A 13808-nucleotide genomic window follows, 5' to 3' on the forward strand; every position below is an offset into this window, starting at 1 on the left:
CATCGGGCCCTCTGTTATCTGTAGGCCGCAAAGAGCAATCAGCGGGTCCATGACAGACTTGGAAAACTCTGATATTTTTTGTAGAGCTCAGCAGTGGCGGCGGAAGGTAATTTCGGATGGGGGTGCAAAGTTTTCTCAAGGGTCCCCTCTGGAAGTTTCTCCCCCCCCCCCGATACTTTTTAGAGTGATTATCATTGCTTTATGAAAAACGAAGATTTTGGAAAACCATCCCCAAACACACAATTTCTGCAAAATATTTGAAATTACAGTGTACCTATCTCAAATAAAGCATATCGAAGCAAATGCAGCTAGTTTTTATCATCTAATCTTGTTTTAGTCTAGCCACCACCCTCAGCATCTCAACCCACTTTTCTGGATCCGCAGTGGACCATTAAAGGCCCTACGAGACCGTTCTTAGAAGACCGTGTTTAAAAGCCCCTTGGAAACCGACCCCTTAGAGGCTCCTCCAGAGACCTACATGACTCCCCAGACCGAATGAGACTCCGACCAGGGTCGGTCCCTCAGAAGTTGCTGAAGGGTTTCAGAAAGCAGTATACTCGTAGGCTCGAAAGGCTTTTGATGGTTCTCAGAGACTGACATCGGACCCAAAAAAGCCTGTATGGAGACCCTCCAAAGCCGGGATGGCCACCAGGAGCCGATGTTTAGCCTAAAGAGCCAGCATGGAGGACTGAATAGAGGAAAGGACTAGGAGTCTCAGTGGGGCCTTCAGGAGCAAGCGTTTGGAGCCCCAAAAGTATGTGTGGGGTCTTAGAGGCAGGTAGGCCCCTGGAGCGTGCACGGGGTGGGACCCCGTGCGCTGGTGAGGTGGGAGCTAGCGTGTGAGCCCAAATATTCGACTGGCGGCTACTACAACCTGCATGGTGATTTTTAGAAGCCGCTTAGACCCATATATAATGAGTCATGAGCAGTGGCGGCGGAATAGGGGGTGCAGGGGGTGCAGCTGCATCCCCATCGAAAAACATGGGGGTGCAAACATATCTTTTTGCACCCCCAAAATCCGTACAAGGGGCCCGTCGCACCATCCAATACATTTCTCCTGAAAACCAGTGATCGGGAAACGAACACTGATAGGGATGTCCAATAATGGTCAGGAGCGCCCCATGCTAGTCTTTGGGCCCCCACACCGACTAGAAGTGTTCCGAGCCGCGTTTGGCGCTCCATGCGGCATCTGAGGGCCGCCACGACGGCCTCAGAGGGCCCTTTTATGACGATCTCTAAGGGCTCCCACCTGAGGGCTTTGTCCCCTGGGGCCCTACAACGGCCACTAAGGGCCCTCATGACGACCGCCGAGGGTCCCACAGAGACTCCAGGGCCCCAAGGAGACTCCAGGGGCCGCGCTGGCCTCTGAGGGCCCCTATGATGGCCTCTGAGGGCCCTTACGATGATCTCTGAGGGCTGTCACGACGAACTCTGTCCCCTGGGGCCCTATAACGACCACTAAGGGCCCTCATGACGACCGCTGAGGGTCCCACAGGACTCCAGGGGCCCCACTGGCCTCTGAGGGCCTCTACGACGGTCTCTGAGGGCCCTTGTGACGGCCCTAGACCCAACTCAAGTCTGAGGGCCCATTTGGCTTCAGACAGCCCAGCGACGGCCTCTGAGGGCCTCAACACAACCAGGCTGCAGGGGCTATGCTGGCATCTGAGGGCTCTGCAACGGCCTATTGAGGGCCCTAACAACAATGGCCTCTAGCAGTCTTACCAAGGCCTCTGAGAGCCCTTCAAAGGTATCTGAGGGCCCATGAAGACCCTCAATATGGCCAAGGACCCTCATGACGACCTCTGATGATCCTCTCGAAGGCTTCTAAAGGCCCTCACAACAACTTCTGAGGACCCCAGGACGGTCCCTGACGGGCTGAGAGCCCTGACGACGACCTCTCTGGGCCCTCACGATGGTCTAAGACCCAACGCAAGCTCCAAAGGCCCACACTGGCGTCTGAGGGCCCCACGACGGCCTCTGAGAGCCTCGACGCAGGCAGGCTCCAGGGGCCATGCTGACCTCTGAGGGCCCTCTTGACGGCTTCTAGGGCTAACGAAGGTTTCAAGGGCCTAACGAAGGTTTCAAGGGCCAACGAAGGTTTCAAGGGCCAACGAAGGTTTCAAGGGCCAACGCTGGCCTCTGAAGAACCCTACGACGGCCTCGGAGGGTCTCAACTCAACGCAGGCAGGTGCGAGGAGACATGCTGGCCTCTGAGGGCCCCGCAGAGTTCAGATTCAGAGGATCCAACGACCTTTGTGGACCTTACGAAATACGAAGGTCTCCGAGAGCTCATGCTGGCTCCTGGAATTCCACAATGATTCTCAGGCCCCATGTCGGCTTGTTGAGGCACTTTATCTGCTCTTGGTGCCCCGTCGCCGGCCTCTGAGAGTCTCAATGTCGGAACGTATGGGGCCATGGGCCTTACACCGGCTTTTTATGGCCCCTACATCGACTCTTGGGACTCATGACCCATGAAATGTGGGTCTAAGCAGCTTCTAAGAATCCCCATGCTGGTTCTAGTAGCCGCCAGCCGAATATTTTGGCTCACACGCGAGCTCCTGGGACCCCGCGCATATCCAAGGGGTCTACCTGCCTCTAAGACCCCACACATACTTTTGGGGCTCAAACGCTTGCCCCTGAAGGCCCCACTGAGACCCCTTTCCTCTATTCAGTCCTCCATACCGGCTCTTAAGGCTAAACATCGGCTCGTGTGGCCTCCATCCCGGCTTTGGAGGGCCTCCATATAGGCTTTTTTGGGGTCCGATGCCGGTTTCTGAGAGCCCTCAAAAGACTTTCGAGCCTATACTGCCTTTTGAAACCTTTCAGCAACTTTCAAGGGACCGACCCTGATCGGAGGGTTCATTCAGTCTGGGGAGTCATGTAGGTCTCTAGAGGAGTCCCTATGTGGTCGGTTTCCAAGGGGCTTCTAAACACGGTCTTCTTGGAACGGTCTCGTAGGGCCCTCAATGGTCCTCTGCGGATCCAGAAAAGTGGCTTGAGACGCTGCGGGTGGTAGCTAGACTAAAAGATCAGCCGATAAAAAACTAGTTGCATTTGCTTCTTTATGCTTTCATTATTTGAGACAGGTAGGTACACTGCAATTTCAAACTTTTTACAGAACCTGTGTGTATGGGGATAATTTTCCAAAATTTTCGTTTTTCATAAATCATTAATAATCACTTTAAAAAACTGAAGGGGGCCCAAAACTTCCAGAGGGGCCCCTTGAGAAAATTGTGCACCCCCGTCCAAAATTACCTTCCGCCGCCACTGGTCATGAGTCCCAAGAGTCGATGTAGGGGCCCTAAAAGCCGGTGTAGGGCCCATGGCCCCATAAGTTCCGGCGTTGGGACTCTCAGAGGCCGGCGAAAGGGGAACCAAGAGCGGATAAAGTGATTCAACAAGCCGACATTTGGCCTGAGAATCAGTGTGGAATTCCAGGAGTCTGCGTGAGCTCTCGGAGACCTTCGTAGGGCCCACAAAGGTCGTTCTGAGTGCCCTCTGAATCTGAACTCTTTGCGGAGCCCTTACAGGCCAGCATGTCCCCTGACACCTGCCTGCGTTGATTTGAGACCCTCCAAGACCCTCCGAAAACTCTGGGTTGGATCCGTCTATGTTTGATAGCCCCGGAAGATCTGTCGAGCGAAACCTAATTTCGACAGAGTTCGACAGAGCTCTAAGGAGTCCGCAGAGAGCCATTTCAAGTCGATATTTTACCTTTTCGACGCTTTGCGTTCGTTATTTTGTCATTTCGATATTTCTCGTATGTTCGCGCTTGCAAAGACAGTGGTGTGGTTCTGGGTCCATGTATTTTCCATTCCCCACACCCTGTCTTTGGGTGAGGGAAAGCCATGGCCGATGATAACAAGCATACATGAAATCGTAACTTGTAATACTCAGCACCGTTTTGAAAATGCAACATACATTTTACGAATCGTTAATCTGCCAAGTTGGCGGCGGAGGGGTGGACGGTGGACGCTGTTCCGCCTTTTTCCGCACCCCTCGAACGCGCGCGGTGAAATGGCCGGGCGCAGCCGGCTCTCACTCCGAGTCACTTCGTAGATGGCGCTGGGCTCGCGCTCACCGCGAGAAAGGTCATTTGTGCTCATGCGCGCAAAAATGCTGCATTTTGCGTTCGATACTCTGCCTTTTCGATATTCTGCGTTCGATATTCTGCCTTTTCGATATTTTGCGTTTGATATTTTGTCTGTTCGATATTTTGTCTGTTCGATATTTTGCGTTCGATATTTTGTCTTTTCGATATTCTGCGTTCGATATTTTGTCTTTTCGATATTCTGCGTTCCATATTTTGCCTTTTCGATATTTTGTCTTTCGATATTTTGTCTGTTCGATATTTTGCGTTCGATATTTTGTCTTTTCGATATTCTGCGTTCGATATTTTGCCTTTTCGATATTTTGTCTTTCGATATTTTGTCTTTCGAAGTTTTGTCTTTCGCTATTTTGCGTTTCAATATTTTGCTTTCGATATTATGCTATTCGATATTTTGCGAGTTCGATATTTTGCAATTCGATATTATGCAATTCGATATTTTGCGATGTCGATATTTTGCGATGTCGATATTTTGCGGTTCGATATTTTGCGATTTCGATATTTTGCGCATTCGATATTTTGCTTTCGATATTCTGCCACTTCGATAATTTGTCTTCGATATTTTGCTATTCGATATTTTGCTTTTCGATATTTTGTCCGGAACCCGGGCAGGTGCCGCCCCCCCCCCCATAGGGTGTTTTCGCGTTAGCTCCGAACACGCTGGCGATAGAGAGCTGAAACTTGGCATACCTGACCTTTGATTCAAGCCGGATCTTTTGACACCAACTGAATTTTTGGGTCAGGTCAGGTCACTGACCTATGACGTCATAAGTGAACCTCTGCACGGTCTTCAGATGTCGCAACTTCGCAACGCCCTCACTGCCAGAGGAGATGTCACAGGCAAATGAAACTTGCAGGATATAGTATCCATTATGAGTCTCACAACTTGTATATCTCGGATTTTCCTTAACCCTATTAGTGGCAGGGGGGGGGTTGTTTTTATCCACCCCTCAGGTTTTTCGGGAATATCTCCGAAACCGCTGAAGCTACGATGCTGAAATTTTCTGACTTTTCCTGAAACTACATTGGGCACATTCCCTGAAAATTTCAAGTTCATAACTTTACCAGGGGCGGCTCCAGAGCACTGGGAATTGGGGGGTCCTATTCGTGAAGCGAGTCATTTGGGCGAAGATCACGATGCTGCACCAGTTTTACGAACAGTGAATGAAAGGTATCATGTGATAACATATACAAAGTTATTGTGCATCCTCTTTTGACACGTTTTTGCTATAATAGGCGGATCCAGGCGTCCAAAAAGGGGGTTATTTTTTACCTCCCAACATAGGTGCCCTGACACCGCCTATGCATGACCAATACAATTTTAGTCGTTCTCTCATAAGAAAATTGTAACATAACAAGACCATTGCCACCCTTTTTAGAAACAGTACCAACAAAAACCTTATTTACTATGCTTTTTGTGTACCCCCAATCTCAATGATCTGTATCTGCCTATGATTTTTGAAAATGCATATTTTTAGGATCCATGTGAATTCCTGGTTCATTCTCTATCGATCGGCAAAAGTTGCGTTAAGATTGGTTCAGAAACCTGGCCGTGATAAACAGTCTAAAATGTATCTGCAATTTGCCCGTTTTTACCCCCTCTACCCCCTATTGACATTTTTTCTTTAGAAATGTAGATCTCGTTGAGCCAAATCGAATGCCGTTTGAATTTTGAAAATCGGCCGGTTAGATCTCGAGATATCAAGGGGGGTCGTAAACAGCCCCCCCCCTGCCACTAATATGGGGTAGCCAGGAGCCTGCCACTAATAGGGTTAAGGTTATATGAGGTCAGGTCATTTTCGTGACCTCACCATTATAAGTCAATGGGGAAAAATGAAAACTGTTGTATACTGAAAACTGAATTTGTATATCATTGGGATTGCTTCAGCTCAGCACCCCAAATGCTAGATTGAGCTCCCCAATAAGACTTGAGCACCCCAACAGGGGCAGCCGACAGGTCACAGCAGCACGCGCACGTGACGGTTTTTCGTAGAATATTTTGCGACTAACGGGCTTTTTGCTAGGTATACAATCATTTACCTACAACACTACTCTATACGATTATTAACTTTGCGAACTTAAAGTTACGATCTTTTACAGCTTACGATCTTTATCTTACGATCATTTTCCTACAATCTTTTTCATACGATCCATTGCTTTACGATCTTTTGCTTACGATCTTTGGTCGTACGATCTTTTGCGACATACAATATTTATCTTACGATCATTTTCCTACGATCTTTTTCATGCGATCCTTTGCTTTACGATCCTTTGCTTACGATCTTGAGTCGTACGATCTTTTGCGACATACGATCTTCATCTTACGATTACTTTCCTACGATCTTTTTAATACGATCAATTGCTTTATGATATTTTTCTTACGATCTTTTGTCGTACGATCTTTTACAACATACGATCTTTATCTTACGATCATTTTTCTACGATCTTTTTCCATACGATCTTTTGTCTTACGATCTTTTGTCACGTAATCCCCTATAGGGCTTTGCTCGCCCTGGGCTTGGTAGGCAGAGATGGCGCTGATGGTTGGTGGGTGAGCGGATCTGCACAGCTCTGGTGAGCATAACTGTAAAACTCTAGTTAGAGACACTGCTGCGAGGTAGCGCTGGTATTATCCAGTCCAAGAGGGACCTGGGAGTAGTAACCATGACTGCACTGCATAACCCCAGGTAGCAGTAAGTAGTCAGCGAAGGTCATTGTCATTTGTCCATTCAATAAGAACCGATTAGGAGGGTGTGTGTGGGGGGGGGGGAGGGGGGAGCGATAGTCCTCCAACGTTTGAGGATACCAACCGGAGCTGACAACTCAAAGCCTTGCAATTTAGAGCTTACCTCAAGTCAAGCATAATTTGTTGCTGAACAAAGGTGCAGATAAAACGAATAGGTAGCTCTGAAGAATGTCACCGATTATCCCTTCAATAGGCACTTTTATTTTAGCCTATATAGCACTAAAATATGTTCATGAGCAGGTAGGTACACGGATGACGGAACTAACGTGGGTAGGCCACCCCGATTGCCTACCTAGTACCTACAGACGCGTATCAACTTCGACTAAACTCCACCCAGCCGTTCCTCAGGTATATAAGCGGCCGCTGCACTGCCTTTGAAAACAAACCTAGCCCCAGAAGTGGTGCATGGAAATACGTCGCCCGGTGGGCGTCCAGTGCCCACATACCTATCTACAGGCCATGTTTTGAGCCCGGTGATCTGCTCTCTCATGTATGTCATTGTAAGCAAAACAACTTCGGTAACCCGCGCCCCGTTGGAGTCTGCCAAGGCCCAAGCAACGTTGGGGAGCAGCCAAGCAAGCAACGTTTGGGAAGGGGGCATTTTGCCCCCCCCCTAAGATCTCGAGAACCACGCAATATAGCGACAAGCAGCAAACGGTGTTGGATAGCCCCAACAAATAACTACCTTGTCACCCAATTTAATTGACCTCGATCTAACCGATGATGTCACAGTTCAGGTCAAATGTCGAGTATTCACCGTTTACCGGCATTTAATTAACCCTATTAGTGGCAGGCTCCTGGCTACCCCATATTAGTGGCGGGGGGGGGGGGGCTGTTTACGACCCCCCCTTGATATCTCGAGATCTAACTGGCCGATTTTCAAAATTCAAGCAGCATTCGATTTGGCTCAACGAGATCTACATTTCTAAAAAAAAATAATAATTAAAAAATGTCAATAGGGGGTAGAGGGGGGTAAAAACGGGCAAATTGCTGATACATTTTAGACTGTTTATCACGGCCAGGTTTCTGAACCAATCTTAACGTAACTTTTGCCGATCGATAGAGAATGAACCAGGAATTCACATGGATCCTAAAAATATGCATTTTCAAAAATTATAGGCGGATACAGATCATTGAGATTGGGGGTACACAAAAAGTATAGTAAATAAGGTTTTTGTTGGTACTGTTTCTAAAAAGGGTGGCAATGGTCTTGTTATGTTACAATTTTCTTATGAGAGAACGACTAAAATTGTATTGGTCATGCATAGGCGGTGTCAGGGCACCTATGTTGGGAGGTAAAAAATAACCCCCCTTTTTGGACGCCTGGATCCGCCTATTATAGCAAAAACGTGTCAAAAGAGGATGCACAATAACTTTGTATATGTTATCACATGATACCTTTCATTCACTGTTCGTAAAACTGGTGCAGCATCGTGATCTTCGCCCAAATGACTCGCTTCACGAATAGGACCCCCAATTCCCAGTGCTCTGGAGCCGCCCCTGGTAAAGTTATGAACTTGAAATTTTCAGGGAATGTGCCCAATTTAGTTTTAGGAAAAGTCAGAAAATTTCAGCATCGTAGCTTCAGCGGTTTCGGAGATATTCCCGAAAAACCTGAGGGGTGGATAAAAACAACCCCCTGCCACTAATAGGGTTAACACGCGCACCGACGGGGGGGGGGCGGATATCCGCCCCCTGAGGTTTTTCGCGAATAGCGGGAAAACCGCGGCGCGTAGCGCCGCAAAATTTGGTACGACTATTCTCACATCAATCATACACAAGGTGTGCATGATTGAACTTCCTAACTTTTAAGGTCAGGTCACCAGGTCACTTTGAATGACCCAACCTCAAGTCACTTTTTTGCAACTTTGTCACCGTGCCAGAGCTACAGTAGATGTCGGAGGCCTTTGAAAGTCGCAGGATGTTATTAGGTCATTAGTAGCTACAATTTGTATATCTCGGAATTTTGTTATCGATGACCTAAGGCCAGATCAATTTCTCGACCTCCCCATTATATAAGTCAATGGGGAAAATCAACTTCCTGTTTTTACTTTAAAACGGGTCGGAATGGCCCCATATACCTACATGACTTCATATACGATTAACCTTCACTACCTTGAGGTCTGTTTTACTGTTGGGCAGCTGTAAGGTCATGTGACGTCATCAAAGGTCACCAGCGTTTTTTTTTTGCCAATAACTCCGTACAGGAACGAGATGCAGCCGCGCGGATGGTCTCATTGTGTTCAGCTCGTCAAGACGCATCGAATGATATACATGATGATGACGTCGAGGTCACGTGACCTGAGGTCAACCTTTGATCTTGACCTTTCGAGGTCAACATATATATCATTCGATGCGAATTGACGAGAGAATCACGATGATGCCCTTAGTTTGTTCCTATCTTGACTAATTAGAAAGTTATTCGAGAAAAACTCTCGGCATATCTAGCGTCGCCATTTTGACTTTTTTGACCCCTGTGACGTCATATTTGACCTGACCTGAAAATGACCTTTACAAAAATTGTAGACCTTGTCCGTGCGTATCCGATGCCGTTTACCGCTTGTCCCTATCTTGCTTCGTTCTCGAGATCTCAGGGGGGCGGTCACCCACCCCCCCCCATCGGTACGAAGTTGGCGCAGACCCCCGTCGGTGCGCGGGTTAAAGAAATGTGCTGTAAAATCGAGTAAAAAGGCATCATATTATTGAAAATCATCGATATTGAACTGTACATCAAACACATAATTTGCTATTTGAGGTCACTAATACCAGGTCAGGTCACAGAGGTCCGGTCACTGAATTTCACCATACGAAAGTGTCGTGTGATGCATGTTTACGTTCCATTTTACATGACAAATGCGATTATGTGGGTCAGGCAACCTTAACCCGGCCGGGCCCGGGGGGTAATCCCAACCACTGCACCGCAGCCCGGGGGGGGGGGCGTTTTTCGCCCCCCCCCCCTGTCTAACTCCGTAAATAAGGGAGCTACGGAAACAAAAGCGATACCAAACGAAAGGTCCTTACGAGACGATTCTAATGCACCTAAAATTTTTGACCTCAGGTCAATTTTCAAGGTCAGAGGTCAAGGTCAAAGGCCAAAACCGGCACATGTGTAGTGATCTCAAAGTAAGCCTTCTAGAGGACGGCAGGCTGCATCAAACCGGCAAAATTGGGTGTCAAACGAAAGAAGAGAATCTGAGGATTCTGGAAATGTGCTCCAAATCAAAGGTCAATGTCAAGGTCACGCTCAAAATTGACCTCAAACTTGGCACTTTTTCGCACATCTTGCGTGCTAACTTCCAAGATGTTTTGAAATGTTTTGAGGCTTATCAGTTCCCTATTTGTGGTTCATCTTACGATACAAGGCTGCTCAAAGGTCAAGGTCACAGAAGAGTATCCCTGCTAGAGGCTATTTCACTGATTCAAGTTAGTAATAATAAATAAGACAATTTTGCCATCCGGAAGCTCTAAATGAAGGACGTCTGTCAAGACAGCCTCAGATTCAGATTCACTTTCAGAATCACATTCGGACCCCCTTAGATTTTCATAAAAACTGGTCCATGGGTACAGTTTTGGACGCTGATTCCAATGGTGAAGTCTGTTTTTCGCCACATATTATACTTTGGCCCCTAGAGGCATTCAAAGTTTTTTTGGGGCGAAGGGGGACCCCCTTAGATTTTCATTAAAACTGGTCCATGTGTACAGTTTTGGACGCTGATTCCAACGGTGAAGTCTGTTTTTTGCCACATATCATACTTTGGCCCCTAGAGGCATTCAAAGTTTTTTGGGGGAAGGGGGACCCCCTTAGATTTTCATAAAAACTGGTCCATGTGTACAGTTTTGGACGCTGATTCCAATGGTGAAGTCTGTTTTTCGCCACATATTATACTTTGGCCCCTAGAGGCATTCAAAGTTTTTTTTGGGCGAAGGGGGACCCCCTTAGATTTTCATAAAAACTGGTCCATGGGTACAGTTTTGGACGCTGATTCCAATGCTGAAGTCTGTTTTTCGCCACATATTATACTTTGGCCCCTAGAGGCATTCAAAGTTTTTTTTGGGGCGAAGGGGGACCCCCTTAGATTTTCATAAAAACTGGTCCATGTGTACAGTTTTGGACGCTGATTTTAACGGTGAAGTCTGTTTTTCGCCACATATTATACTTTGGCCCCTAGAGGCATTCAAAGTTTTTTGGGGAAGGGGGACCCCCTTAGATTTTCATAAAAACTGGTCCATGAGTACAGTTTTGGACGCTGATTCCAATGGTGAAGTCTGTTTTTCGCCACATATTATACTTTGGCCCCTAGAGGCATTCAAAGTTTTTTTTTGGGCGAAGGGGGACCCCTTAGATTTTCATAAAAACTGGTCCATGGGTACAGTTTTGGACGCTGATTCCAACGGTGAAGTCTGTTTTTCGCCACATATTATACTTTGGCCCCTAGAGGCATTCAAAGTTTTTTTGGGGCGAAGGGGGACCCCCTTAGATTTTCATAAAAACTGGTCCATGGGTACAGTTTTGGACGCTGATTCCAATGGTGAAGTCTGTTTTTCGCCACATATTATACTTTGGCCCCTAGAGGCATTCAAAGTTTTTTTGGGGCGAAGGGGGACCCCCTTAGATTTTCATAAAAACTGGTCCATGTGTACAGTTTTGGACGCTGATTCCAACGGTGAAGTCTGTTTTTCGCCACATATTATACTTTGGCCCCTAGAGGCAATGAAAGTTTTTTGGGGCGAAGGGGGACCCCCTTAGATTTTCATAAAAACTGGTCCATGTGTACAGTTTTGGACGCTGATTCCCATGGTGAAGTCTGTTTTTCGCCACATATTATACTTTGCCCCTAGAGGCATTCAGATTCACTTTCAGAATCACATTCGGACCCCCTTAGATTTTCATAAAAACTGGTCCATGGGTACAGTTTTGGACACTGATTCCAATGGTGAAGTCTGTTTTTCGCCACATATTATACTTTGGCCCCTAGAGGCATTCAAAGTTTTTTTGGGGCGAAGGGGGACCCCCTTAGATTTTCATTAAAACTGGTCCATGTGTAGGGGAGAGCGGGGCCAGTTGAACCACTTTTTATATATTGACATGCACAGCGAGATCTAGTTGTCGTATCAAAAAATGCACAATGCCATGAAAAAATATGCTCTTTTGGCTTTATTTTAAGATATGTAAAATTATGTTTCAAACATATTTTGCTGCCGAACGCATGCTTATAAAACAGCTCTACGCCCGTTTCAAATGACCCCGATGCGAGGGTCAATTGAACCAGCCCATGGGGTCAATTGCACCTATCCTTAACAATGGGATGTTTTCCTCTTTAAGGCCACTTTCTTAAGGAGATATTTTGTCCGGTTCACTTTTCCCAATGCTACATTCAATAGGTCGTTGGAAAGCTAAAAGTGCAAAGTTCCTCATAATAGGTGACATAAAGTACATAGACTATGGTAAAATGGGCGGATGAGGAAAATGAGAAATGTCTCAGGCTATAGTGTGCTTTCAAGCAAAAGGCTGGAGAAAAAGGGGTCCAAAATTGAGCTCTATTAAACTACTATTTCAGTTTAAAAGCTCATTTCAAAGGTGGACTATTTCCTTTAATGTTTACAGCCCCTGAACAATAACCATTGCAAAGGTCACCGGGGTCCATTGAAACGGCCTGTAGCCCTGTTTCAACTGACCCTCAGAGAAGCGTTTCAATTGACCCCATCCGCTCCCGCCATCTCGCACGCGCCGTAAAGCACATGTCAAACGAGCTGGAGGGACGGCATCATGCTGAATGAAGGGCCAAATAAGGTGTTATTCCGGAGCCAGGAGTTCTTCTTTCAGCAAACAAAGGTATATGAGATATCACAAAATATTCATGAAAACGATTTCTCCCAAACGCCCCTCAAAAACACAAAAACAAGTGTCAAATCAAAATCACCGTCCGTTTGCCGCCCAAACGCCGTTGACAAATGAAGTGGTCGAGCGCGGATGCGCAGTGGTGTCGGCAACGCCATATGTTGCATACTGTTGAAAATAAAGCCATGTTTCATCTGACCCCGTGTTGCAACTGGCCCCGCTCTCCCCTACAGTTTTGGACGCTGATTCCAACGGTGAAGTCTGTTTTTCGCCACATATCATACTTTGGCCCCTAGAGGCATTCAAAGTTTTTTGGGGAAGGGGGACCCCCTTAGATTTTCATAAAAACTGGTCCATGTGTACAGTTTTGGACGCTGATTCCAACGGTGAAGTCTGTTTTTCGCCACATATCATACTTTGGCCCCTAGAGGCATTCAAAGTTTTTTTGGGGGAAGGGGGACCCCCTTAGATTTTCATAAAAACTGGTCCATGTGTACAGTTTTGGACGCTGATTCCAATGGTGAAGTCTGTTTTTCGCCACATATTATACTTTGGCCCCTAGAGGCATTCAAAGTTTTTTTTGGGGCGAAGGGGGACCCCCTTAGATTTTCATAAAAACTGGTCCATGGGTACAGTTTTGGACGCTGATTCCAATGGTGAAGTCTGTTTTTCGCCACATATTATACTTTGGCCCCTAGAGGCATTCAAGGTTTTTTTGGGGCGAAGGGAGACCCCCTTAGATTTTCATAAAAACTGGTCCATGTGTACAGTTTTGGACGCTGATTTTAACGGTGAAGTCTGTTTTTCGCCACATATTATACTTTGGCCCCTAGAGGCATTCAAAGTTTTTTTGGGAAGGGGGACCCCCTTAGATTTTCATAAAAACTGGTCCATGAGTACAGTTTTGGACGCTGATTCCAATGGTGAAGTCTGTTTTTCGCCACATATTATACTTTGGCCCCTAGAGGCATTCAAAGTTTTTTTGGGGCGAAGGGGGACCCCTTAGATTTTCATAAAAACTGGTCCATGGGTACAGTTTTGGACGCTGATTCCAACGGTGAAGTCTGTTTTTCGCCACATATTATACTTTGGCCCCTAGAGGCATTCAAAGTTTT

This window comes from Amphibalanus amphitrite, unplaced genomic scaffold (assembly GCF_019059575.1).
Source record: "Amphibalanus amphitrite isolate SeventyFive unplaced genomic scaffold, NRLGWU_Aamphi_draft 000359F_arrow, whole genome shotgun sequence".
Classification (NCBI taxonomy): domain Eukaryota; kingdom Metazoa; phylum Arthropoda; class Thecostraca; order Balanomorpha; family Balanidae; genus Amphibalanus; species Amphibalanus amphitrite.